Genomic DNA, 27,326 nt, shown 5'->3' with positions numbered 1-27,326 from the left:
CAAGGCTGTGTCACAGCTCCTTTTCTATATAATGTATTTACATACAACCTTCCCATAGCGGTATCTGCAGTGCACAATTGCCCTCCATGGATCGGATCTGAGCACTGCCCAGTGCTCGCTTATGCAGATGATCTGATCATCATGGAATACACATTCAGCGGCCTCTCAAGATCGGCCACTGCGCTCTGGGATTATGCACATAAAAATGATCTGGTTATTAACAGTGATAAAACCCAATTAATGGTATTTTTAGCAAACAAATTTGCCAGACCAAAGTTAGTTATGCAGGGGATAGAGATAACATATACCCCCATATACAAATAACTTGTGGTGGAGGTTGATGTTACAGGAGAATATCCTACCTGCATACAACGCGAATTACCAGAGCTGCACAATTAACAGCATTAATACACCGCTTTGCAATTAAAAATTGTGGTTACACTATGTGGGGCGTGTGCCAGCTTCATCTGCAGATATTGGTTCCCATGGTTACCTACGGACTGAAGGCACTTTTAAACATCAATTTAAGCTGGCTCCAAGTCATAGAGGGCAAATTTTGGAGGCGGATATTGGGCCTCCCTCAATGTATTTGAATGGCGATCCTAAGACTGGAATTGGGGCTAACGTCCCTGAAGGCCACTGTACTTAAAAGAAGAGCTGAGATCTACTCTAAGATGACTAACCAACTATTGAACTCCCTGCTAAATTCATTACATCAGGAAATCTCAAGGGAGGCTACTCTCTACCATATAAAATCTCATATTGAAAACCTATACAAGGAGATTGGCTGGATTCCTGCACTGAGGGGCACACTCGACGCATCAAAGAAGGCTCTTCCTAAACAAATAGATCTATGGGACTGGCTCGAGAATTTTGATCATTTGAGCAAACTTACAAAGTATCAATTTGTAAAGTATAGACTATGTACCTACTTGAAACCACAGCTGTACTTTAATTTGAGCCCCTCTAGTAAACTTAGATGTTTCGTTCTGTTGCTGCGTCTTGACTGTTTTTACCGGTATTAGCAAATAGATGGATAGACAACCATCTACTGTCACACGAAAGACATTGTCGAATGTGCAAGAACATTTCCACCAACGAAACAGCTATACACCTTCTAGCAGCCTGCCCGTCTATGCTTAAAACTTATGAACTATGCAATGGTAAAGTGGTTCATTATTTGGATCACATAGAGGCACCATGGTTCTGGTATCGCAGCTTAAATTCGACCTCTATAAAAACTCACATAGCTATGTACAGTATATGGCTGAGCATTGAGAAATCTTTGGGGATCACCATCTAGCCCATACAATAACTCAATCCCATCATAGCTTATTGGGCCAGCAGGTTATGTCCCCTATCATATGACTTGTTGAGATCATTATCTTTTTGGGGGCCATTGGTGTACGATACGCGACCCTGTGAAACTAATTGAAGATATTTACAACTCCACTGACTGAGGGAAGGGAAGGCTTTGACCTCTGAAAATGAAATTAAATGAAGTACACTTTTGCATGATGCATTGTATAGAACCTTTAATGGTACTTATTGCTCTATACTCTATGTTCTCCGCTACAGTAGCATCTCATTGTTTTTGTTATTGTTATGTAGAATGATTTCTATCCTTCTTTACCCATGGAAATCTCATCATAAGAACAACTAATTTTTAAATTTCTTTTTCTTTTTTGACTTTAATTCTAAGTGAGGTTTTAGTCTTCCCATTTTTATATTTAAACTGTTTTCTCATTATTAAATAAATTATAATTATATAACTTACTTTTACATTTAAAGGCTAAAACCTACCTAGACTTACCCCCCAACCACCACTTACTATTCCACATGAGATATCTTATCCAAGTGTGTGCTGGTGCACCAATTATCTGGTGAGGGGATATCTGCTCCCAAATGAGTTTAGCTTGAAAATCTGTCTTGTTCTCCTTTAAGCACTTTTGAGCATCCTGTTCTCTTCAATAAAACAGTGCCGTGTGTTAATAATAGTCACCACTCTCATACGTTCTGGGGATTCTGATCCTTGTAGTTGAAGTCTTAGGTTAATGGGAACTAATACTCCCCTGTTGTTTCCAAAACTTCTATCTCAGCAGGGGTGAGGGAATAGCCAGCGGTCCAGCAGTGCAACCTTTCCTCTGTGGAGCGGAGTAGCACTGGGACTGTCTCACTGGAGTCCGGTTCCCCAGTGGAAAAAAGTGACTGGGTGAGTAAAGGACACACTCAATTTCCCAACTGAGTTCACCTTGCAGGTCTGTGTTCTTCCCATTCAGGTACTTTCAATGCTTGGCCTCTCATCATGATGGCAACTGCAGGGGATGTCATTTACCACTCCTATAAGTGCTAGGCAGTCTGGCTCTTGCAGTGGTTAGGTAGTTGTGAACCAATCCTTCCACATTGTTTCAAGTAGTTCTACCTCAGCAGGGGAGAAGGACTAGCCAGCAGTGCAGCATTCCTCTGTTGGTTTGAGTAGCCCCGGTGCCACACCACAGGAGTCCACACAATTTCCACACTGTTCCCATCTTATGGCTAGGTAGTGTGGATATGACAGTGCCATGATTATGGGAAATGCCTCTCCCAACCCTACACACCACCCAGCACTGTAGGATTCTTATTATATCTTATTCTTCTGAGAATACACAAGATTGTATTACTTCAAATGTCCTTCTTTCTTAGAAGGGGTCACACTGAAATGTAAAACAGTGTTATGTTTCTTCTCTGAGCACTAAGGTGATGATTAATTTTGTCTGCTGCAATTGATTAGTTGGTAGTGCTATTGAACCTATGTATTTGTTACACCATGCAGAATCACTAATGAGTAGCAATCTATGCAGCTGTGAACCCTGCAGTCCTGCTTTCTGGTCCCTTACAAGGTCTGTCAGAACCACATAACCCCCAGCAGAGCCTATCTGCATGCCCTTCACTTCCCCCTGTACTGTCAATGTGCATCCAGTGTGATGGCAACATTCCTGCAGGACACAGACGGTCAGGTCACGATGTATGTCTCTGAATACGAGACAGACCCGACTTCTGTGAATGACTATGATGCTATCAATCTCTTTTTGACCATAAAGAAGACAGCTTCCTATATAAGATACCAGTGTTTTGTTCTGGTCATGATGGTATAAGCAATGGCTGTGACTGAACAATGTAACTCTAAGTGCAGAGAACACGAAACATAGAGAGAGAGAGGGAGATAGCGACAGAGAAAGAGTGAGGGAAAGAGAGAGCTGTACATGGAGAGAGAGGGTGAGAGAGAGGGGGAGAGAGAGAGAGAGAGAGACAGGCTAAGACTGCCCGATAGGGCAATAGCCCCATGGCTGAAGCAAAAGCACAAAATGCTGGTGTGGGCCCGTTTTTTTGGTCAAAGTGGGACACTTTTTTGGCTAAATAGGCCAGTTTGACAAGTTAATTTACTCAGCGACTAGTAGTTTTGACAAGTGTTGCTGACAAAAATATTCTTTATAATGCACAATTTGCATCACACTTTTTCAAATAACTCCCCCTTGGTTACTATTCAAACAGTGGGCCTCATTCCGAGATTGGAGGTAGTCATGGGGCTATTTGCGCCATGATTGCTTCCAATAACTGTACCAGCACCGGTCCAGTTCAATAGGGACTTACCGGTGTAGTCCGACCTTTGCGGGACCGGTAAGTCCCCATTGACAAAAGTATTCCCCATTCCCATTTGAGCCCCCATAGGGCTCAATGGGAAGTAGCTAATAACGGTACCGCAATTTGCGGTACCGTTATTGGCTCTGATTTCCCTTAACGGGGCCCGTCCATAATGCCTGGTAAAACCAGGCGTTAAAGGAGGGACCCGCTAAGGGAGCTCGTAGTAGGGCAGTAAGGGATTATCGGCACCAGTCTCCTTACAGGTGCCCGGTATCCCTTACCGCCCCACTCGGAATGAGGCCCAGTGTCACAAAAGGAACGAATAGCCATTTGTAACTGTGTGCCATGTTTTCGTTGGTGCCTGAGACACTTTTATGACCCAGTCCTACCCTGGATATAGAGTCAGACAAAGAGAGAGAGAGAGAGAGAGAGAGAGAGAGAGAGAGAGAGAGAGAGAGAGAGAGCGAAAGAGAGAGAGAGAGAGAGAGAGGGAGAGAGAGCGAGAGAGAGACAGTGCATGAGAAAGAGATAGAGATACAAAGAGAGAAAGATGAATACGTGATTGGACCTTGAAAGCCCCCTCCCCCCTACCAGCCACCATGTATACGGCAAGACCAACGCGCTTAATAATACGTTAATGAGATGGTATATAACAAGTATTGATGACATAATAAATCACAGAAAGATAGAAAAACAGGAACAACAGAAAAACACCAAACGTGATCCAAAATTATGATGAAGGCCAGCAAAATGAATAGTGGAGGACAAAATAAAGTTGTTCCACCCCCACAGTCCCGGCCGATCACCAAATCCTGGGTGGGAGGCAGGTTCTAAACAGTCCCCCTTGTGCGTGTGATGGGGGTGCGCAGCGCAGGAGTGGAAGATGGGGTGTATGCGGAGGGGGTGCATGTATTAGTGAGAGAGAGAAAGTCATACTTGGACTGAAGATGTCCCTGAGAGTTCCTGGTGTGTTGCTTGGTTTGTGGTGTTGCTGCTTCAAGGAAGGGAGGCCCTATATGTGTAACCTGATTACAAAATAAACTACTGCTAAAAAAAACAGAGAATAATGAACACCTTCACCATATCATAAACTGGCTCCAGCTTGGTCCTTTAACACAGAATTGTCTTCAGATCCGAAATAGCAGTCTTAATGGGGGCTGCCTTCTCATTCACATTGGCACGCACACTGTGCACATAATCAGGTAAATGCGGACTGCCCTTAATTGCCTTTTCATAGTGGTAGAAATGTACCGAATGCCTCATTAGAACCTTGCCGGTATCCTGGCAGTAAACCCACTAGTATACCAGCAAAGGCTGTTACCGTTTCCGGCACTCGGACCTGTCGGATTACGAGTACCAGAGGGACGGAGTAAGTCCCCATTCATGGAGTCCTATAGGTCTCCATGAGGGGATTTGCCGTGATTACAGACACTGGCAATGCAGGTGCCGGTAATTTGGGCTTTTTTTGCTGATGGGGCACTCGGCTTACCTACAGGTAAACCGAGTGCCCCACCGGCAAACCCGTAGTCGGGCGGTCCGGTAAAGTGCTGGTATCCGCGAATACCAGCACTTTTTATCCAGATTGCCCGACTTGGAATGAGGCTCAAAGTAGTGGCACTGTGGTGTCGGCAGGGGAGAGGGTAGACAGAAACATAGTGCAACATGTGTCAAGGTGTTGCGGCCGGGGCATTGGAAGAGTTTAAGTGGCTAGTAACTAAGGCTCGTATTACAACTTTACACTTGCGCAGGGACCTGAATGGTCGTAAAAAGTAGAGGAATGGTAACAGATAAAAATAAAAGTAGTGGAACACCACTCCCGACGGTTCCCGCTCACTTCGATCACTGCCTTTTCATTCTCCTTGGCTCAGTGACACTGGTTGAAAACCGAACACTTATTCTTTTCTTTCTAAGGATGGTTTGTGTTTAGGATCTAATTTGTGTACAATAAAGTGGTATTCATACCTGCCTAAGGGGCTTATCATACTGTATATAATGTTACAGTGTTTTATATGTCTGTAATAACAGCGTTGCAACAGAGATGATGGTAGAGATTACATATCAATGTTTAGCATTTCAATCATTTCAGGGGCACGGATCTTTTTGTAACTGAAATCACATACAGGCAGTCTAGAATTCTTTGTATTGTTACCAGGCCATATTAAAGATGCAGTAATAATATGCCGCAGCTATAAATACGCAGTCTTTTGTTCATAAATCATAGCTCCGTGATTGCTGAAAACAAAGCAGCTGCAATTGCTCTTTGCTCGGAGTGGAGTATCGGAGCTGCGCTCAGCACGCTGATGGTCTCTGCATTGCCCGCCTTCTGTATTTATAATGCAATACAGTCTGTTGGTTAAGATTGCTTCGCATGGGAGCGGTTGGGAGCAGCGTACCGGTTGCGGAAGTACCAGTGATTTCCGTCTGCTGTAATTGGGCCTGCAACGCTTTGATCTTCTTGTTTTTGTAGTAGCCTGAAGAGAGTGGAAATTGACTAGTAGCTGTTTCAGATAGAACAGGTCCGCCCCCCTGCATCCATGAGTGGTGCTGTGTGGGCGAGGTGGGGGAGGGGGACGTCACATGCAGGGGCAATGTGGGCAATCTAGAGGCCTGGTGCTAGTTATGCATGAGGCATGAACAGTAATGGGGCTGAAGCCTGAAGCCTTTGGGGTTGACCCATGAGGACGTTGCTGGACCACCAGGCGAAGTGAAGTTCCACCTACTAGAGCAATTGCGGGTGCACAGAGATTGCTTCCGATCAGCTGGAATTTGAAGTGAGCAGCAACAGATGACACTGTTTTGGCAACAGTGAGGATTGGGATGCGCAGCACAAGGGTAAACATATGCTGTGTGGTGATGGGGGGGGCCGCAGATGTCAGGCGGGGCCCTCCGGCGTATGGGCCCTGCGCGCTGCAACGCCGCGCAGGAACAGACCCGGAGACGTCTGATTGCTCCGGCGCTCCGGCTCCAACTGCCGGGCGCCGCCTTTATTTTCAACCGCGCATGCGCCGGCTTGTGAGGCCGCGCATGCGCACTCAGTGTGGTACGTGCTACGTACATAACATCCCTCCTTTTTTCCCTTAAACAACAAAACATTAAACATGGGGCCAACGTGGCTCAAACATTATATACTTAACAGACTTTCGTTGCTCAGGTCGCTGAGTCCATAATAAAGTCTTGGAACCTTTGTGGGGGGCGTCGCCCCTCTCTGCGGGGGTACCTGGGCGGTCCTCTTTCGACATTCTCTGGCTCCGCAGGGCCTCTGGGCGTGTCGACGTTCTCCGGTGGTTCTTCCGCCGCCTGCCTTTGGCCAGGATCCGGTTCTTCTTCAGAGGTTGCAGGTCCTATGCGTTTGAAGAAAGACACATTTCTGGTCACTGTCCCGCGCGCGTTCGCCGCCGTGACCATGGACCCCTTGACGTGGGTAACTCCCATCGGGTGTGTTTCATATGTCATTGAGAGTTTCCCCTCTGGTTTCCTGTTCCGGACTAGGACGGTGTCTCCTACCGCTATCTCTTTTTCCGGCAGCCTCCGCCTCATTGTCTCCTTCTCGTTCCTCGCGGCCCTGTCCGCCGCCACTTGTGTGTCATCAATCACCCCTGGGCGTCGCTCTCCCGCTTCTGGTATCAACCCTCTGGGTATGCGCTTGAATAGTGCTTCGGCGGGTGCGATCCCGGTGGACTGATGTGGGGTGGACCGGTACTCACGGAGGAATTCGATCAGATTATGGCGCAGGTCTTCCCCTCCATTGACGGAGATGCGAAAGATTTTGTTGAGTGTCCGCATGAAACGTTCAACCTCTCCATTGGCTCTTGGCCACAATGGGGTCACTTTACGGTGCTTGTTGCCTCGTTCTGCGCAGTATCTGGCAAAGCGCTGCCCTTGGAACGGAGCGCCGTTGTCCGAACAGATCTCGAGCGGGAAGCCGTGGGTGGCGAAAATTTTGTCCATGGCCAGGATGGTGTGATCGCTGGCGGTGGATTCTACCAGTTCCACCTCCGGGTACCTTGACCACTGGTCCGTAACCACTACGAAGTGTAGGCCTCTGCCGGTCGAGCCGAAGTCTGCGTGGACGGTACCCCACGGCACGTCGCTCCGTAGCATGGCTTGGATGGGCGGGCCCTTTTCTGCCGGACTCGCGGCTTGGCACGGGATGCAGGCCTTTACGAACTCAGTCACCCGGTGTTCCAGGTCGGGGAACCAGACTTTCAGCCTCAGGCGCGCTTTCATTTTAGCCATGCCTTGGTGTCCTGTGTGGGCTAGTTGGAGAACCCTCGTGACCAGGGACCTGGGGATCACGATCTGATTTCCCCGCAGTAGCAGGCCGTCCGTGGACACCGAGAGCTCGTGTCGAGCCTTCCACAACAGTTGCAGGTCTCTCTGCGTCTCTGGGTTTCTTCTGGCGTTGTTCAGGAGGACGTCTCGCCATTCTCCTGTGGCAACCGCTCTTTTTACTCGCAAGAATGCCTCGTCAGAGTTTGAGTCATCTGCGATGTTCTCCCTCGACAGGGCCACTGGCAGGGCTGATTCCACGACGAGGTGCACAGCGTCCCCCGCGTCGGATAATTCTACCGGATTCTGGGCGTCCCTCGTGCCGGGGTGGCGAGACAGGTAATCTGCGGGGTTGTGGGTGCCTGGGCGGTACACCAGCTTGACGTTGTATTCGATGAGTGATAGCATCCATCTTTCAATCCGGGGAGGCGGCTTTGAGGAAGTGCCGGACAGGATTGGAATCAGGGGTTTATGGTCAGTGACCACGACGACGGGTTTGCCGAGGATATATATCCTGAAGTGTTTGCATCCCCACAGGATGGCAAGGGCCTCTCTCTCGATTTGCGAGTAGCGCCTTTCCGTGTCGGTGAGGGCCTTGCTAGCATAGGCAATGGGTCTCATCGCTCCCAGTTCATCGGCCTGCAAGAGGACTGCCCCTAGTCCAACGGGGCTGGCGTCAACTACGATCTCTGATTCTCGGCTGGGGTGGAAGTAGGCCATCGTCTCCTGCTCCGACAGGGCCTCTTTGATGGCGTTGAATGATCTTTGTTCTGCCGCTGTCCATTGCCATGGTACGTCATTTCTGGTGAGTGCCCTCAATGGTTCCGATAGGGAGGCTAGGTCTTTGATGAATCTGCCGCAGTAATTGACCATCCCCAGGAAGCTCCGAACTTCTGCAGGAGATGTGGGCGGAGGCGCATCTCTTATGTCTTTTACCTTGCCGGGATCGGGTGAGATGCCGTTCGCATGGAAGGTGAACCCAAAGAATTCCAGCCGATCTTTCAGGAATTCGCATTTTTCTTGGTGTAGTGTAAGACCTACCGCCTGGAGTCTCTCAAACGTGCGTTCTAGCCTTTTAAGGTGTTCGCTCTCTGACTTGGCGAAGACCAGAATGTCATCGGACATGTTAATGACACCCCTCAGGCCGGACAGCGCTCCTCTTATGGCGTTCTGGAAGACCTCAGCCGCGGATGAGATCCCGAAGTTGAGTCTCTTGTATTGGTACAAGCCTTCGTGCGTCGTGAACGTAGTAATGTACCTCGACTCGGGGTGCAGTTCTAGTTGATGATAGCCGGATCTGAGGTCCAGTTTGGAGAAGACCTTGGCGCCTTGGAGTTCGCCGACGATATCGTCCAGGGTGGGCGTGAGGTGGCGCTCTCTTTTAATGGCAGCATTAGGTAGCCTCATGTCTACGCAGATGCGCACAGCCCCTGGTTGCTTCGGCTTCGGGGCCACTACGATGGGCGAAACCCACGGGGTGGGCCCTTCTACCCGTTCAATGATACCTCGGTCCATTAGCTGTTGCAGTTCTGCTTCTACTTGTGCCCTCAGGTGGAATGGAATTCTGCGGTGTTTGAGGGCAGTCGGCCTTACGGATTTGTCGATGTGCAGGCGAATGGGGTCTGCATTCAGTTTGCCGATGCCCTTGAAGAGACTCGCGAACTTGTGTAGCAGGCTCTTTAGATCTGCATGGTATACCCCAAATGTGAAATGCACGATGTCAAGCGCTTCTGACGCAGCACAGCTCAGCAGCGAGTGGGGGCTGACGTCGGTGACGAAGAATCTTGCCTTGATGGAGTTCTGTCCATGAGATACTGGGGCGACAAATGCACCTTGGATGGGTAAGGGGGTGTCGCCACCAAACGCATATATCCTCGCTGTTGATGTCGACAGTTCTGGTGGGCCCGGCAGGGCTACGTAGTGTTTGGTGGCCAGCACGCAGACTGAAGCTCCGGTGTCGATGAGGATGGGGGTGGGAGTGCCCTTGATGTCGACGGTGCACTTGGGTTGGCGTCTCGTGCTGGAACATCTCGCGATGCTGGAGATGAAGAAGACTTCTTCCTCCTCCTCCTCTTCTTCTTCTGCGAGGTCTAGGTCCTGCAGGCCTTGATCAATGGAGGAGATGCCCCTCACTCTGCGGGAACTGCTTCGCCCCACTCTCTCCGGTCCTCTCGCCGTTGTGACAGGGGCAGCCGCACGGCACGTTCTGGCAAAGTGACCCGGTATGCCGCACCGGGCGCATGTTCTTGACTTGGCTGGGCAGTCACCGCTGTGGGGGAGGTCGTACCCACAGTTCGAGCACGATGTGGCGGTGCTTGGCGTGGACGCAGTGTCGGGTTTTCTCGGCGCCCATCTCGACCTATTCACAGCCGACCGTCCTACTGCAAAAGCGTCTTCGTTTTGTCCTGGTCGCGAGGCAGCGTCCATTTTCGCGCCTCTGGCCTCTGCCAGTTCATGGGCTCTGCCCAGGTCCAGAATTTGCTGGAGGGTTAGGCCAGGCTCCCTCAACACTTGCCTCCGAAGTTTACTGGAGCTGCACCCCTGCAGTAGTTGGTTGCGGACCATCTCCTCTTCGTCGGCCCATCTGCACGAGGTCGCCAGGTGTCTCAGGCGGGCGCAGAATTTGTCTAGGGACTCATCATCTAACTGTTTTTCAGCGCCCATGACAAATCTGTCAAAGTCCACATTGGCCATGGGTAAGAAGTGGTCCTTGAGTGCCTGCTTGACAGCGTCGTAAGTGACTACGGGGATGGTCAGGGAGTCGTAGATCTTGTGGACTTCTGCGCCTGCTGAATAGATCATGGTCGCAATCTTTTCATCATCGTCGTTGACTCCAGCTGCCCTAAAGAACATGTCCAGTCTTTTGACCCACAACAGCCACTTCGGTCCTAGCTTGGAAGGGGGTCCAGTGGCATCAAACTCAGGCATGGGGGCCAGGGAGCTGCGGGCTCTGCGGGGAATCGGGGCTGCTGCGCCCTCATCGTCTGCGCCGTCACCCATTTCTACTGCTGGGTACTCACAGGTGGTAGATGCGGCCTTGTGGTAGTGGTGGGAGCAAAATCCACTTCTTTCTTCTTATGTGCCACAGCCTTGCACCAGCAAGACTGTGGGCATTCCAAAAATTCACTTCCTGTGTTTTTTCCCTTTTTTTTTTTTTATTCCCTCTGCCGACGCCGTCGGCGAGTGGCGCACGAGCACCCTGTTGGGCTGCAACCACGATCGCGGGTCGAAGAGGAAGAGAAAAAAAAAAAAAAATGGCCGCCGGTGCGTCGTCAGTCTGTGACGCGGCGGACTTTCTCACAGCGTTGCAGCCGGGCACGGGAGTGGGCCGTGGCTCCACCTCGTCGCCAGTGTGGTGATGGGGGGGGGCCGCAGATGTCAGGCGGGCCCCTCCGGCGTATGGGCCCTGCGCGCTGCAACGCCGCGCAGGAACAGACCCGGAGGCGTCTGATTGCTCCGGCGCTCCGGCTCCAACTGCCGGGCGCCGCCTTTATTTTCAACCGCGCATGCGCCGGCTTGTGAGGCCGCGCATGCGCACTCAGTGTGGTACGTGCTACGTACATAACATGCTGTTGCTGTCCGTGCGTGACCCCCGGATCTACCCCTGAAGTTCTGCTCTTCCTATCTCTGCTGTGTGTACAACGGTGCTGGCGCAAGCCTTCGCTGGTGCCAGCCTGCTGATCGCACATCACACCACCTGTTGTGGTCTCCGACCGGTGCATGCCATAGGGATCTAGAGAATACCATTGTGTTTATATAGTTTGTATATAGTGTGTATATAGTTTCTTTATATATTCCCTTTTGCAAGTAGATGTACTCTGTGTTTATGGATGTTTGCTATGTTGTAAACGTGCAAATAGTAACTGTCCTAATTGTTTGATATTTTGTTTGTATTATAAATGTATTATTGGCTCAATGTTATTTGGGCATTGCTGGTTCGCCAACTGTTGTTTGGTCTAGTATACTATCCTCGTCCTCTTCTCTTCCCAGACTCTTTGGGCCCAATTCATGGAATCTTTTGCACGGTGGTTCAAAGTGACCTTGCACTGCTGAAAAGTGATTTTGCACTGCCGACACAAACCCTGATTCATGGAACTGTGCAAAGAGTATTTTTGCAGTGCAAAGTCATTTTGTACTGCAGGAATGACTTTGTACTGACTTTGCACGGACTTTGCACTGCAAAAGTACACGTTGCACAGTTCCATGAATCTGGGTTTATGTCAACAGTGCCAAGTCACTTATCAGCAGTGCAAACAATTCCATGAATCTGGCCCCTTGACTCATTGTCTCCAACTGACCTCAGAAATCCTGCTCTCCCTCCTGCTGTTCTGTGGATGCACTGTGGCCCTTCAACTGCAGCATCTGCAGCTGGTAGTGACTATGATGGCTCTCTAGTGAAAGGTTCCTTACCTGTGACTTTACCTTCTATGAAGTACTGCTGCAGACCTGCAGGACGGAAGGTGGGATGGATCAAATGTCTTTCATTGGTTGCTCTGATCACTTATGACGACACTGGTGGAAAACCTCTGGATTTTGACAGGCACCCCTTAACCTAATGATTACAAATATCCCATATCCAATATATTGTACAAAATGAATATCTCTGGAGTTGACTAAGTTGCTGCTTTGTAAGTAATGTATGCATCTCCACCACCCTCATGGAATGAAACCGAATTAAAGCAGTGCATTGGTGTAGCAGGGATATCTGAACTGACTAATTGGAGAACAATTCTGTTGATGGAAAACCTAAGCCATCAACTGTGAGTAGAGCAGTGGTCTTGAAAGAGGGGCTCTAGCCCCAATAAAGGGGACCAAAGGATGTCCTGGAGGCCTCAGACTAGGGTCGGACTGGAGCACAAAACTGTCTCGGGCCCCATTGGAAAAGTTGCCCACAGTTGCAAATGGCAATTCATTCTTTTAGTGACAGACTGTTTCAATAGTACCCAAGGGAGTGTTTATTGTTAAAATGTGAGCAAATTGCGATGATTAAAGAATATTTATTCAGCAACAATGGTCAAAACTACTCGATGCATACTGAAGTAACAGACCAAACTGGCCCACATTGGCCAACAAACTGGTGCATTTTGACCCAAAAAACTGGCCGACACTAGCATTTTGCATTTTTGGTTCGGGCATTGCCCTATTGCCCTACAAGCCAGTCCGAGCCTGCCTCAGACTCTTTAAAAACGGATTTAAGATGCTGTTTTTAATATAAAAACGGATTAACGTGTCTGCCTTTCATAGAAAATATAAGCAGTAGACAATCCACTTATATTTTAATGAGCCTGCCCCCTCCCTTCAAATACTCCCCCGACCCTCCAGGGGGTGGGCAACCCCTAGGTGGGGGGCCCAGAAACAATATGTTTACTCAAGGGGGGCTCACTATGAAAAAGTTTGAATACCACTGAAGTAAGGGTAGAGGCATTCTTGGGGCATTAATGAAGCTTTGCTGCCCTCCCAACATCAAAGGAGTGAGGCCCTCCATCTAAATCCAGGGCTGGTCCTGAGGAAATCGATGTGCAGATACTCTTTTCATTAAGGTGAATGTCATGTAGCATCATGGGAACAAATGACAGATATGTGCACAAGAAAAGACTTCACAGTGAATGAGGCAGAACAAGGGATCCATGCAAAGGAGAGCACTGTACCTAGCCGCGTTATTGACAGAGGTAAGGGTTACAGCGAAAAGTACTTTAGCCCTCATAGGACATTTCTCAGAAGGGAGCAAACATTGAAGCACTAAGTCAATTAACTTTCTTGGGCAATAAGGTACAGGGAATCGGACACTAGGCTTATCAATATCAAAACAGTTCATTTGATGCTTGCTGTATAACTCCAATACGCCACGGTCTCCAAAGGGTTATCAGAAGGCCTTAAAGGAGACATGAAGGAACCCCAAGATCATAAAGAATCAAAAGGGGATCACATAAAAGAGGCTGAAGGCCCTTAACAGCATAACAGAAGCAGAAGGATTTATAATGGTTGAGCATAGGATTTTAAAGTGGAATGCAACACATTCTCATGGCAGAAGATGAAGTAACCACCGTTTAAAAAAAAAGCCCACATGTGTGGGTATGTGAGGATAGACTTCTTGGAGGAATTTCTCAGTCTCAATGTCCATCTTTCCCTCTTCAATAATAATCACCACCTCATTGATATTGTCACCAGGAGGTAAGGCAGGATCTCATCTACACTGGTGCATTTAGCATGGTTCCCAAAAGAAATCAGTGATTCAAAATAGCTTTGGCCGTCTCTTCAACCACACATTGAAATTGCACAGGGGCTAATAAAATTAGGAGATCCTGGACTGTGTGTGGTATCGGGCAGTAAAGGAATAATAAGAATAGGTACTGAGGCATGCATTGTAAAGATGAACGACATAGGAACAATTACACAGGAAATCACTGATGTGACCTGAGGATATGTATACTCCATATAATGTCAATATGCTCTCTGCTGGCTGGGTTTGCTTCTATTCCTTCTGTCCTGCAGTGGGAGGGATTGCGATGACCATAGGTGTGGTGAGGTCACATCTCAGTAAGGTAAAGTATGACCATTAACAGGAAATAAGGAGGAAGGAACCGCAGTTTTGAGAGTAGGTTGAATTTGTTTCTGCCTGATTTCTCCATGTGACAAAGTGCCAATTGAAAAACATTATCGGGTCTCAACATAAGATCGGTGGTATGGAAATAACATGGCACTTATTCTGTTATCATCACTATTTTTAGTGGTAATGGAATTACTGCCACTTTTACCTCCTTGCTGAATTCTGAGCTTGGCCTTGAAGTGGAGGATTTACCTCCAGATTATGATGGATGTAAATCCTCCAAATTATAGCAAAAATCGACCAATGGCATTACTGTTGGGAAACCTGTCACAAATCCACATTTAGTCCTATGCGGATTTACACCACCATGCCACGAGTCGTAATCCCAGGGTAATGCCACAAGACTGGGTAGTACTTTGACAATAAATTTTGACAATAAATATTTTTTTTTTGTAAATTTACACCCAGACCTATGCTGAGACCCATGGTCTTTTTGGTTACAACGAGGTGCCTCTTTACATGGGCATTGAGGTGGATCATCATGAATAATTTAAGACGGGGATAAGAGTGAGGGATGAAGAGATCATGAAACCAGCCCGTAAACAGCCACAAAGGCAATTTATTTATAAATCAGAATTGACAGGAAGTAGTGAACTTCTTACAATGGGGAGAGTTTTAGTGACATCCTGACCCGGTTGTGGAGGAGAGTAAATGGTACAATACAGTAACACAAGGTAGAAAGAGAACATATAGACCCTTGCTATAGAGTAATATATAACATGGCAAGGACGGCAATAGTAGGAAAATGGATGCTGGCTCACGTTGAACTTAATCAAGCTACCTCAGAGACAGGCCGAGGCTGTAGAATCAGGAGACACAGAAACACAGCTCTGTGTGCAGAGCCCACAATGAGTCAAAGTTGGCCCAGAGTTAAGGATGCAATTTTTAAAGGATAAGCACAGAGCAGAAAGGGATTACACGGATAAGCTCTGAATGCTGGACATTCTTCATAGATGGAAGAAAAAGAAAACATCTGTTAGAGCCAAACTGCTGGTCAATTAAAAGTATACAACGTTCATGTGAGATAGACTGAGCAAGTGAGCAGTTCAAGAGGAGAAACAGCACCCTGCATAATTAAATCAAATAGCAGTTAATAGAAGGCGAAAATTGACAAATTTGTGGGCTCTTCACACCAAAAATAATGGCTATTCATTAGAGCTTTAAACTAAGATAGTGGTGTGCTCACACTCCCTTCAATGTTCCAGGACCGTGAACAGGCAACAATGTCAACTACAAATGTAAGACTTTGGCTGATGGCCGACCAATGAGAGATGATAGACTAATTGGGAAAATGGGAAATCGCCTGATGGGATTCAAACACCTAAGTGTCGTTTCACATACGTGCTGATAAAGAGCCAAAATTCCAAGGTTGGAATAGTATGCCAACCAATCAGTGGGGTTGGGGGACAACCTAACATACAATGTTGCACATACCAATCCACTGTTGTTTTGTCTGCTATAATCAGTACTATACTTATTTAGAGATAGTTATGTTTGATAAGTAGGTATATTCCCTTAACCAATCCCTTCCCTTGACAGGTTTTGTATTTTGTTGTGTAAAATAATGTCATAGATGCATATTGGGGTACAAGACTTCTATGTTATCAAGCTGCACTGCAAGTGTTCATGCATCAGTCAGATGTCTGCGCGTTCTCCCTACTTTATTAAATTGACAATAAAGTATTACTTTGACATATTCTTTGAGTCTGTCCGATTTTTTGGTTTGAGATCATTATTGTAATTTCATCTAGCACAAAAGACGCTTCAAGGTGCTAACGCACACGTGGCAGAGAGACAGATGAACATTTTGATATAGAGAGCTCAGAGGAGAGGTCCAGAAAGGAGAAGAAGATTTGGGTGTCATCTGCAAAGAGTTGGTATGAGAATCCAGAGGAAGAGTTTAGTGCCCAGGAACAGAGGTGTTAAGTGTAAAGAGGAGAGGACTCAAGACAGAGCCTTGTGGAAAACCAACAGTTACAGGAGTGAGTTGAGAGGTGTTCTTGTTCCAGGAGACATATAATTGGAGAGGTGCCAAGTAGGATTTAAACCAGGCAAGGGCTTGATCACAAATCCCAAAAAGAAAGATAGTGTTAAGGAGATCAGAATGATCAACAGTGTCAACAGCAGCAGACATGCCAAGGAGAAATGTGATAGAGGGTAGGCTGGAGTGCTTAGCAGAGCTAATGAAGTTGGAGATATTCATGGGAGCAGTTTCCGTAGTGTGACACTAGCGGAAGCCTGTTTTTAAGGTTGTGGATGTCAAAGAAATGTGTAAGTGCGGAAGGAGAGACAGAGGGCGAAAGGTAGCCGGTAGGTTTGAGTCAGGCCTTTGCTTTTTTAGAAGAGGGATTGCTGTGGATGTTTTAAAAATAAAGGGAAAGCAAGAAGAGTCGAAGGACAGGTTGAAGAGTTCAGCGAGGTGAGAGGCCACTGAAGGAGCAATAGGCTTAAGTAGTAAGAGAGTCTGATGAGGCACAAGAAGGATTAGCCTTCATCAGTAATGATAGGACTTCTTCAGCATTAGTGTGACTAAAGTGGGAGATAGAAGCAGAGGATGATGTTAGAGTAGGTGGAGTTTGGGAGATAGGAGGAGGGAGTATGAGGAAGGTCAGATAGTCTTTAATTCTTTTCATTTTTGCAGTGAAGTATTTAGCTAGGTCATTTGCAGTGAGAGTGAAGTTGATAGTCAAAGGTTTAGAAGAAGTGAGAAGTGAGCTTAGGGTGCCCTGTAGCCTGGGAGGATGGTTGGAGTGAGAGTCAATGAGGTAGAAATCTGACAGGTAGAGTTTCAGGTTCTCATGCACAGCAGCCAACGTATGTCTTTGCGTAGAGAGCATATGAATGATTTGAGGATGCTGAGACTTAGGGGTGAAAGTTATCAGTGGGATGTGAGAGGAGAATGAGTCATAAAGCAGGGCTGGAGAAAGCAGTGTTAATGGAAGAGGCATCAGGCATGAATGAAGAGAGTGAGAACCAAGGGTCAGAGAGAAAAGGAGGAATGGCAGATGGTTTACATTTATTTTTAGTAATAGGTCATGCAAGTGGTGAGGATGGATCATAGGGTAGAAAGGTGGTGGTGGTGTAACAAATGGAGTGATCAGATAGGGATTGTGTGACAGTAGTATAGATGGCTGAGAGAGAGGTGGAGTTGAATACGTGATCCAAAGAGTTTCCCCTGTTGTGGGCAGATATGCTATGGATAGAGTGGAGAGCTTAGTCACTAAGAAAAGAGTGAAGTTCAGATTTGTGAGAAGAGGTTGGAGTGGGAAGCCTAAAGTCACCTAAGAGAATGAGGATCTTTAGTGGAAAGAGAATCAAGGAGTTGCCCAAGTTCATCAAAGAATGGTCCAGTGTGCCCAGGAGGCAGAGCAATAGTAGACATGGCAAATTCAAAAGAGGAAGGCGAGGGTGTGGCATTGGAGATTGGTGAGGCATTGAGGTGGGAAGAGATTAGGTGGCTGATGCCTCCCTATCTGCCAGTCATACAAGGAGAGCGAATGAAAGATAATTTGGAGTAGTGCAGGGACACAAGAGTTGCTTTGTCAGATGGAGAAATCCAGGTTTCAGTGATAACACGGAGGTGTAGGGGAGGAGTGCTGGTTTGAAAGCAATGAAGGAAATCTGCTAAATGCTCACACAAGAGAGAATACAACCCGCAAAGGGAAGAAAGGCTCAAGTCAATCTTGTAATGATAACAAGTTTTAATCTCACATGCAGATGAGAGCAACTGCAAAGAACTCTGCTGCTAAGACCGTTCTGCCAAAAAGTAGTGCAAGCAGAATCTTATAAAGGAAAACATTATCATAGATGACGCATTACATATAGTAAAAACCCATGCCGCTGGTTAGTGTGCATCTATAGACGATCCGCCTGCTCCATAAGAGATGCCATGCCATTGGTTCCAGCCCAGTCCGTACATCTTCCAATAGGTGCTGTGGTGATCATTTTCTTCTCACATCGAAGGTCAAAGAACAAATTAATTGTATAACTAACATGCAGCTACTCTATCACTATACTGTGCACCTGGCAGGCCTTAAGACGGACACAAAAGAGGTTCTGGAGCACCCTAACCTTCACACACACATTTCACTCACTTCCTTGCGCGCCATCCGGCTCCATGGTCTGCACCCTAGTCTTGAACTATAATGTATCCCTCCCAGCACCTGGCAATACAAATCACATGATTGTTGCTGAAAGATGTGCCCTGTTGGTCCTCTTTCAAAATTTCAGGACTTGTTACTTTGGGGTTGCTGGTCAAAGGGCACCAGGTCCCATGGAATTCAGGGATTTTAAGGTTTCGTCAGTTATATGGGCTATAACTCGTGGTCGCCTAGGGATGGGCCGGGTCATGCTTTGGCCAGTGTGAAATAACATGCACACCATGCACCGGTCTGTGATCACGGCCTTGTAGGACACATTCCTCTTGTTCAGTATTTCAATCAGGCCATTCACCCTGGTCTCAGCCTAGTATGCAGCGCACATCTGAAATGCTTATTTTGTTATATACATGGATTCAATATTTGAGAGATACACCACTCATATCACACCCCTTTTTCAAATACCTCGGGTCACGATGGACCAGGAACCAGGCTGCTTGGTAAAGGCAATATTTATTTATTTATTTAAAATTCAAAGAAATCATACACTTTTTTTAATATGGGGCAACATTCACCAATGTGATGATAATACAATAGGAATGTAGGCAATGCACTTAAATTAACCCTTTAGCCACACTGATAGAAAACACTCGAGGATAGAAACACTTTTGGGGTTTTGTAAAGATAGCACTCAAGTTAGGATTGCACCCTGCTATATTCCTCAACCCACACACAAAAGATCTATTCTAAATAGATGTAAGGAAGCAGCAGGTAATCAGGAATGAGGAATAAGAAACAAAATTCAAATACAACCTTCCCTCCCCAATCAAGAGAGAAAAACAGATCTGAACACTTGCAATGTTAAAATGACACTCGGAAATGGCTGAAAAAACAATGAATGTGTGCAAAAATACTTAAATAAGTACAATTCTCTACGGGAGCAACACTGGAAAGTTAGAAGCAATCATAAGCAATAGATTGAGCAAAAGCATACAATTTGAAAATGAATGGAAGGTTTAAAACAATTGATAGTAAAAATAACAAGTGTAAAACTTTGCAAAAATGTTAATTCCCGCCTGAAATTAACCAGACGTTTTTTGTTAAAAACGGGTGAAATTCTCTGTTTTAATTTGATTGGTCTGTGAGTCTCGGTCCAGAGTACCTTATTCACACAGTCTATTAGGAGAGACAACCTACGGAGGATGTCATTCCCTAATAGACGGGGGGTTCCCTCTGGAGCCACGACTATGACCGGGTGCTTCATCTTGTGTCGACCTATTTTAAGTCACAGCTCTGCAGACCTCTCAACAGGATATTCCTTCCCATCGAAGTTCTGGAGTTGTCCAGGAAGAGGGGTGATAGGGATCTGGTATCTCCCCCCACCCTTTCTGAATTTAGCTGCTCAAAGGCCCTCTTTGACAGAAGAGTGGCTTGGGATCCAGTGTCCACCAGTGCTGGAATTGCACATTGCCCTTGCACCTGGACGGAGGTGTAGGATCTACCTTCTTTCTCCTCCAATGGGCAAAGGTAATGGGCATTCTGGGCAAGTTGTGTAGTCAATTTCCTTATTTTTGATTCCAACGCAGGGATAGTTTGGTCATGATTCGACATTGGAGTTGGGGAATCTGACAGAACAATTGGACACACTGCTATTTGGGGAGTTTTTCTGATTCTGGGCTCCCCTGCCCCCCCCCTTGTGGAGGCAGTCAGCAGAAATGGTTGGTGAGGTTTGGGGTTTCTCTTGCACTGGTTCAGGGCTGCCCCCCTTTCTAGGAGGGGGGTTCCCAGAATGGAGTGGGGTAGTTTGGGATTCTTCTTGTGCTGGTTCTGGCCTGCCCCCCACCTTCTAGGCGGCGGTCCCCAGAATGAAGTTGGGTAGTTTGGGAAACTGAAAGGAAAATTTCACACACAGGGATTCGAGGAGTCTCGTGCTCCTCCTTTTCTGATTCTGGGCTGCCCCCCCTTTTTGGAGACAGTCATCATAATTGCGTTTGGGGAGCTGGGAATCCCCTTTTTCTGATTCTCGGCTGCCCCTCTTTTTGGAGGCAGTCCCCAGACTTGGTTTGGACAATTTGGTTTCCTTGATTCTCATTCTGGTGTGCAATGATGAGTGGTTCTAACTCAGTCCCCACATTCACCCAGTCTTCATTCAGATCTCTTGGGACCCATTTTTCTTTGGGAGGAGTTCCCCCGTCCCTGAAGGAGAAGATCTTTTTCCCAGAATCCTCTAAGGATTCTTCCCCTTCAAATTGGCGAACACTGATTTCCTCCACAAAATGGTCCTTTTTGGATTCTTTATTTCTCCTACCCACGCTCTGTTCCCTGGGTTGCAGACTTTCGTGGGCAGGAGGTTTTCTTCTGGTTCCTAGGTGTCCAGGGGTCCTTTACGAGTCGGGAATGAAGCTTCCTCTAAGGCTTTACACCTCCCTTCCCCCGTGCCTCCTCCTCTGGAAATGGTGAGTTGTCGGGGTGCTCTCCCCATCATTGTTCTGGAGTACCGGACTCTTGGTTTGTGGGGTCCTGAGCCGCCATGTTCATCTGAGGGTTCTGTTGAGCCATCAACATGTGACCCAGATCTTGGGACAAGATCTGGACCTGGCGCTCCAGTTGTGACACCCATTCCGGCTGGTACGGGGGTCTCGGGTCAATCCTAGGGGAATCACAGGAAGAGTAACTATCACTTCTCCCATAGTACCCTGGGTATGTAGAATTTTCGTAACCCTCCACCACTGCCCCCCCCTCTCATGGATTGGGCTGTCTGGGCTCCTGAAAGCGAGGAAAGAAAGGAGGGTTGTCTGCAGGTTGGGGTTTTGTGGGTACCGGGGAAAGAAACTCAACCCAGCATTTGGAGGATTACTGCCCTCCTGTGGAAAGGTACGAGGGAAGTTTCCTGGGGTGGTACCTACCTGGTTGGATACCCCCTTGGGCTGGGGGAGTCCCAACATACCACAGGATGGGTATGTTACCCTTGTATCGGGGGCTAATGTAATCAGGGGAGTTAGGGGTCCCATTTGTGGTATTACCTCCCTGGCTACCACCTGTCTGGGATTGACCTGAGGGCCTTCTGGGTCTTTGATTGGATGGATTTGGTACAGGTATATTTTTAGGCCCCCCCATCTCCAGATCGAGAATGGGGGCAACCTTCACCTCCACCACCTTAGCAGCAGAAGGGGTGTTGGGGGGTTTAAGGTTTTTGTCAGATTTATATTATCCGCCGGTTTTTGTACCTCATAAATGTGGGTAGCCTGTTCTATGACCCAGTCCAGAGATCTTCTCTCATGAAAGTCCCTCACCAGCTGGGTCATTATACATTTTGGGAGGGCATGAAAGAAGGTGGTGATGAACTCTGACTATCTGTGCGCACCCTCCTGGTGGTCTGCGCAAAGGCACGTTTGAGCTCCTGCACAAATTCTTGGGGGGCCTGATCTTCCCTGCACTGCAGATTGTAGGCCGCCTTGCAGGCCTCTTAAGGGTTTCTGTGAGCAGAAAAATGTTTTAAGATGGCCGCCCTGTAGGTGGACCATCTCGAGTGGTTCTGGTCCTCCAGTGCCGCAAAGAAACTGGAGTATTCAATGGAGAAGGTCCATTTTACGTACTCTATGCAATTCTGGCTGTCCTTCATATGAAAAGTATCCATCATTTGCTCATATAATTCTATGTGTTCCCAGACAGAATACTTGGCATTTTTATCATATGGAGTTATAACACTCTTAATGGCCTTGATCTGCCTAAAGGGATCTGTTTTCATATCTCTCTTAAGTTTGTTTGCCTTATTTGTTTTAGTCACCCTCGTCCACTCGTCCACACACTAGGAGGCGCTGCTACTGGAGGAGGCTTCTTGATCCTCTAGGCACTCCCTGAATCTGCGAGCTTGAGAAGGGGCCTAGTTTCCCTACTCCTGGGGTGCTCAGAAGAGTCTTCTGACTCTTCCCTGCTCCCAGGATTGGCAGAGTATCCCCCCACTGCCCTAACTGGGTAGAGGTCTTCAGGATACGCTTTTTGGGCTTTATTTCCTTGAGTTCCCCACCACATTTCACAAACTGGTCCCTTGGAAGTTGGCATTTTAGTGGATCCAATTCCCTCACCCTCCCCTCATAGGAGACTTCCTTGTCAGAGATATCAGCCCTAACATTTGGGTATCTGTACAGGGATGCCCATCCATCCATTTCTGGGTGGCGCTGGTCTGTCAGTCCCATTTTACCAAACCCTATTGAATTCTTCCATCCCCATGGCCTCTGGTTCATATGAGCCAGTAGACATGAAGCTGGCAGTGTTCATGGTATTGAAGGGGTTTGAGTCCCTGAGTACAGAGGTCCATATGTTATGATCAGCAGTTGCCCTGTCCCTCTCTACCTGTTCAGGGTATCTCCAGTTAGGGTTTAGTCTAGCACCCTCTTTCTCTAATCTTGCTAGCTTTTCTTTTTCAACCCCTATTTCCTGGTGATAAGCAAAAATGTGAGCCTTTTGTCCATCTATCAAGGCCTTACTGGTCTCAATGACTCTCTCTTGCACTGCTATTTGTTGGTGGAGTCCATCAATCTTTTCACAGAGGGTCTCATTGTCCTTCTGCGCTTCCTGCATATTTTGGGAGTACTGGGACATTCTCTGTTGCAAGTGATTAATCTCCTGGGTTTGTGTGTCTTTGGCTTGTGTGTTCTCTTTCAGAGCACCTTCTACCCGTCTGGTGTGCTCTAGTAGCTTCCCATGCTCAGTTCTTAGTTACTTTAACTCATGGAGGGCCAACTTACTTTCCTGTAACTCAGTTTGTAACTCGCTTATTTCCTAGCCTAGAGCATCTTTCTCTTGATTTAGGGGGCCCCTCTGCTCCGCAAGGTCATCTCTTTGTTTTTTGATAGTGTTGGATTTCTGGCGCTCCTGATCAAATTCCTCTTGAAAGTGGAGGTCTTTTACAATGAATGTATTATTTTCCTCTTTCGAGGTTTCTATCTGATTTTGTAGGGTAACTATCTGTTCTGCGCAGGCTCTATTATAATTTAATTGTTGTGAGCTTCTGTTGACTCTGTTGCAGAGAGTCAACCCTTTCCTTACACTCCTCTTTCAGTGCCTGTACTTGGGTGTCTTGCTCTGCATTATCCTGCTGTTGGTGAGACAAATCCTCTTTTAATTTGGTGACATCATCTCTAGATTCTGCCTCCCATTTTTGGCTGTTCTGTAGTCTTTATTCTTCTGAGTCTAGAACAGTCTGGATTTTATCTAATAATTCACTTTGATTCTGTGCCAGAACTCTGCTTTCAACATGCTGTTCTTATATCACTCTCATGTGGAGATATAGGTAGGCCGCAATTCTGGCAATTTTGATTTGCTCCTCTTTAATTTGTGGGGCCATGTATAATTCACTCAGAGCTTGGTGTATAGGTCATTGTCCTGCCATGTATCCAGGTTCAAGGCAGTGACCTGTTATGTGATTTCCTGCAGCCAGACATTTTCATCATTTTCTTGCCATTCATCCTTGACAAAGAGCTTGTGCAGGGTGTGCTGCTTAGCCATGCTGATTTCTACTAGAACAGCCATCTTGGCAATGTTCTTTCTTTATAAATAATTTTGGGTTTGATTTAATTGTACTTTTCTAGACGGCCTGGTGCTTAGAGTATTTGTTTTGGGGGCGCCTGTACAGTGTATCACAGTAATCACACCACACAAAGTATTACTACTCTGCAGATTAGTCTGCTGTGCTAGACTGTCACGGGTAGTAACCAACTCAAATCTGTTAAGTATTTAAATCAGGTGATAGACCCTGGTCTAAGCCTATTATGCAGCGCACAACAGAAATGCTTATTTTGTTATATATATGGATTCAATATTTGAGAGATACACCACTCAAATCACACCCCTTTTTCAAATACCCTGGGTCAGGATGGACCACGAACCAGGCTGGTTGGTAAATGCAATAGTTATTTATTTATTTCAAATTCAAAGAAATCATACACTTTTAATATGGAGCAGCAATCACCAATGTGATGATAATACAATAGGAATTTAGGCAATGCACTTAAATCAACCCTTTAGCCACACAGATAGAAAACACCTGAGAAAAGAAACACATTTGGACTTTTGGAAAGATAGCACTCAAGTTAGAATGTCCCCCTGCAGTATTCCTCAACTCACAAAAAATCAATTCTAAATAGATGTAAGGAAGCATTGTGTAATGAGGAATGAGGAATAAGAAACACAATTCAAATCCAACCTTCCCTCCCCAAACAAGAGAGAAAAACAGATCTGAACACTTGCAATGTTAAAATGACACTCGGAAATGGCTGAATAAAACAATGAATGTGTGCAAAAATCCTTAAATAATTACAATTCTCTATGGGAGCAACACTGGCAATCATAAGCAATAGATTGAGCAAAAGCATACAATTCGAAAATGAATTCAAGTTTTAAAACAATTGATAGGGAAAATAACATGTGTAAAACTTTGCAAAAATGTTAATTCCCACCTGAAATTAACCAGACGGTTTTGATTTCAAGCGTGTTTTTTTGTTTGGGGTGTAGCTATAGATCTTAGGTACACTCGGGAAGTGAAATGAAGCCTCTAGCTATCAAACCGAGGGAGATATGCAATGTAGAATAAGAGGTGTTTTTATAAAAATCGGTAGTGAAAACAGAAAAGAAGCTCAGTTTGGACAAGAATAGTTTTACTAGAGCATTCAGGCTAGAATACCAAAGAGGGACACAGTAAGCTCCAGGTTTGATTTATGAGTTCAACCCTACTTCCCCAGCACCCGCCTTGACAGAACCAGTCCGATCACTCGAAATAGGATTGATAGCTTAGGATTTACAAGACAAGATACAAATGACTAAAGAAATGCTGTTTAGCAAGATAAATCAATGACATGGTTGCAATAAGTATTCTGACAATGTTACAAGTTATTAAGGTTAGGACAGGATGGTTTAGAGATTGGGATAGGACAAAGCAAGGCAAGTTATGCTATGGTTCTATGGTTCCTATTGTTACTCACAATCCACTTTTACTTTGGATTTTGGGCAGTCAGCGCTCTGAATCACCACACGGATCTGGTCTAACACAGGACAGCTAGACAAATTCAGCGGGACAGATCACAGGGGCAATTCTGGTCACCAGATGGTACTGGACTGGCACTTCTGGTTACTGGATACTACAGATCAGCGGGATGGCAGATTTGCAGCAGGCATGCATGTAGTGGCAGCAGGCCAAGCTGGTTTGGGAAGCTTCCCACAATTTTAGCACTTTTGCTGTCCTGAAAGTTTATGGTGTGCCTCACTTCCTAAAGAAAGTTACAGGGCTGGATCTTGAACAACTGGAAGACCAGGTTTTTTAGAGCTTGTCAACTCAGCCCAGTTGATTTAAAAGTCTTTATTTCCTGATTTATGAGTCTTGATTTAACAAACCTGTTGAATAAAAATTAGCCTATGCATGTATTATCACCCCCACAAAATGCCTTTACATTTCTAAGTAAGCAAGCCTTCTCTCAACAATTTACCTTGAAATAGGCCATTTTTCTTCAGTCAGCAAAGCCTAATTACCATATGTGTTTAAAAACTGCTAACATTTATTTCTTCTAAATTCGATTTTCATCTCCAGCAAATTCACACACTGCCATGCAGCTATGGTTATTCTCTTGAATGCTGGAGTTGTTCTGCAGCATGGATACATTTAAACAGGCATGGCTCAGCTATTTAGAGTCTTTCTCTGAACAGCTGATTTTTAGTTACTTTTGGAAAGCAAATAGACGCATTTCCCATGTAAACTGAAAACAAAGCCCCTGGTTGATTTATTTCCAAACTAAGATGAGCCTGTCATTCAGGAACTAGACATGGTTTTGCTAATGCACAATGACTTCTCCTAGGTATGGCCGGGCCTTTTCAATCACAGCAGTTTCATAGTACATAGCCTCAAAACAGTATTTTTAAAGGTTGGAAAAGGTGTCATTTTAAAGGGAATTTTGGTGTTTTCAGCAAGGCAGTGTTGCCTTTTTCACTTAATTCAATGTTAAACGTTGCAGAGCACACTGGCACACTACTGCGGTGTGTACTCTGTTCCTTCCGGCCTGAAATATGTGTGGCAGGGTGATGCAGCCATTTTCTTTGGTGGTTGTAAAAACGCAATTTTGAGATCCTGGCGTGCACAGGAGTTAGCGCAGCCATTTTGCTGGTTCTTGCACCAATGCAGCAAAGTGATGTGGTAAAGCGCATCTGAGTGGGTCAATATATGCCACACTCTTGAGTAAAAAACACACCTTTGCAATGCTGTTAGAACAATGAATAGGCGTTGTGACAGTTGGGAGTTTGGGCTGTGCTCATGGGAGCTTGGGCATGGCTGGAGATTTCCCGCGCCTGGCTCTAGTGCATACAATGCCGTATTCCCCACACAGGCCTTCCCTTCTATCAATGCTTCTTGAGCCCTGCGCTATACTATGTGGGTTGATTATATTTGATTTTATTGAAATGGGGTCCTTTTGTATTGGGAGGTGGTCCTCTCACAATCCCCCACCCCCGGCCCATCATAGTGCTTTGAATGCATCTTGACTCACTATAAAGTGCCTAGGGGGGTGGGGCAGGGCTTCCCCCTTCCCAACAGTAGTCAGTGATAAAGGAAGTTTTATTTCATACAGACTGAGCATTCCAGAGTGCACTGTTCAGTTGATGCGGAAAGTATAGAGAAGAGAAGTTGAGTCTCAGAGGAAGAGAGGAAGAGCAGCACAGTGAATAGGTTTTAGGGGAGGTATGATTAG

Source organism: Ambystoma mexicanum, chromosome 4p, assembly GCF_040938575.1.
Source record: "Ambystoma mexicanum isolate Mex_15411 chromosome 4p, UKY_AmexF1_1, whole genome shotgun sequence".
Classification (NCBI taxonomy): Eukaryota; Metazoa; Chordata; class Amphibia; order Caudata; family Ambystomatidae; genus Ambystoma; species Ambystoma mexicanum.
Note: the sequence above shows the minus strand (reverse complement) of the source record.